Genomic DNA, 2,500 nt, shown 5'->3' with positions numbered 1-2,500 from the left:
CGTTTTGTTTTGTATGAACATGATAGTATTTTTTTTTTAAATAACAGTGATTTCTAGTTTCGTAATAAAGTATCGTTGCCAAAATTTATTACCTCCCGTGACTAGCTTGATAATGTTGTTGTTGACACCACTCTCGAAGTTAACTGTTGCTCACGTGTCACTGTCTTTCCTACTAACGATTGGCAGGAGCCCACTGATTGGCTGTACGTACAATGTACCATATCCTGAAGTTGCCAAAGATCCCAAGGGGCTATTTACATGAGAGGCAATCTTGAGCAACTGCTGTAAATTGTATTACTGGTGGAATGTCGTGTGATCTTCTTTAAAAAGGGGGAATTACTATACGGACGGACACTCAAACCAATTTTTGTCCGTTGGGCTTAAGTTTATGGGCGTGCATGACATACCACCCAGGACAAATATCTTTCCCTTTGGCTGAAATGTTTGAAATTTGCTCTGAGATGGAAACAAAGGAAAGATTTCTGAGAGGTAGAGACGCGAACCCGAACGTTTTGTTTCTTTTTATTAGCAGTTTTCACCCGGCTAACGACTTAAAGGGAACCTCCACTCCGACTAATGAATAATTTTAAACCGAACGGAATAATGTTTGCAATCATTTTTTTCAAAATCGTGTTTTTATCGAAAAAATTGAATTTTAGAATCACATATTTTCACTTTCAATTTTCCCGAGCGCCGCAATCTTGAGTAATTGTGACGTGTCGTGGTTGCCCAACTGTACCCTGCGAGCAGAGTCTCTTTCGATCTTCCAAGATAAGGCGGGAAGAGGAAAGTAGACTGTGCCAGCCGGCTTGACATTTCGTGTTGAGCATGCGTCAAAAATTCAAACTTCTTCGGGAGGCAGTCACGCGTGACTAGTAACCGCAAAACCGCAAAACCAAAACAAACAGTAGGGATATTTTCGACTAGGCCTAGCTGCATAATTCCCGAACAATTGTCTAAAATTCTTACCGGAATTTACCAAACAAAAGCTCTAAAATTCTCCAAAAAGTTTCGTTTCTTATAGCCGATATAGCGATATAACAAGAAAAAATGAGTTGTAAATCGTAAAACATCATTTATTGTCATTGTTTAAAGTTGCAAAAACATAAATTAACGTTTGCTTAAACGAATGTCCTAGGTAAACTTTCTCTTGAATCGAAATGAAAAAATGGCTTACAAGACTTCAAGGTAAAAACCTTTACGCTGAACCTATCTCTGAGACTCTGACCAGCTCCTGATCAGTCACTTTAATAATAACAAGAACAATTTCCGCAGAGTATTTCCATTGTGCTGCTTTCCAAATCGACAAAATACTAAACTACCAATGTGTTCCTTTAGCCTCCAAACTAGCGACTATTTGTACGAAGCATCAAGGCTGCCTCAATATAATCTTCGAGGGCGTCATGCTGCTGGTCCCCAAACATGGTGGTGGTAAGCATGGCATTCCACAACGACATAAATGATGTAACCACTGGGGTGACACATTTGGTACCAACACGATCTAAAAAGGGGCAGATACACCCGATGTCTATCATATTTGGGTACAGAATAGACACTGTTCTAAGAGCCTTACTTTTCACTGGGGCGCGATTTCTCATTGCAAACTACCATGTTCTTTTGCAGAACATCCAGCTTCCGGTGCAGAACTTCAATAATTATCATGGCAAGTTCGTCACCATCGCAGAGCTCTTAACGAGTTGAAATCGCACTAGGCGCATTTTGACTTCCCATTCATGGACATAACTTATGAACATAGCCAGAGCTTCCCCATCTCTAGTCGTTCCATCAAATATAATTGATACATCCTTTCCCAGCAGTTCTTTGGCAGTAGAATTTGTACTCCTCTTCGAGGATGAAAGGGATACGCTCTCGCATGTTTGACGGAGAGGTAAGGGTCACACCTGCTTCTTGAGTACTCAAGTCGGCTACGCCAAAGGGGAGTCCCACTCTTCAAGAAGCTATGGTAGCGTTTCTCCCTTTGGATGGTGTTCTTTGTCCAGCAATGTCCATTTCCCTTTTCTATGCTTTGGCAAGCTTTTCTTTGTTTGCACTGTGCTTCTTACTAGCGGTAAGGCCTTCAATAACTGATTTCTTCACAGAGATGTCTTCTTTACAAGCCTGACAGAAGAGAACGGTATTGTTAGCCACTTTAAAAGACTCCTTACTGAACTCTTCAAGTCGTTTCTTGGCTGAGACCTGTGGTGCATAATTAGGCTCCTCGTTCTTCTTCGTCTATTCCCTCCTTTTCCGCCTCTGTTTACATTGATTTTTCTCTTTCTCGAGAAAGACGGTCTAGCAGTGAAACAACTTGGTTCTCTATCGCTTCTGCTAAGCTAGTAGATGGCTCACATTCCTCTGCCTTGTTTGCTATCAAACAAAGATCCGGATTCCGAAACTACCGTGAGAAACCGCTGCTTGGATGCACTGTAGGACCCCATTTGGTGAATAGACGCTGATAAGGAACGCGGATATGCACGGACTGACCCTTCTCCTGGTAGGT

Source organism: Montipora capricornis, chromosome 8, assembly GCF_036669925.1.
Source record: "Montipora capricornis isolate CH-2021 chromosome 8, ASM3666992v2, whole genome shotgun sequence".
Classification (NCBI taxonomy): domain Eukaryota; kingdom Metazoa; phylum Cnidaria; class Anthozoa; order Scleractinia; family Acroporidae; genus Montipora; species Montipora capricornis.
This window is presented reverse-complemented; position numbering follows the sequence as displayed.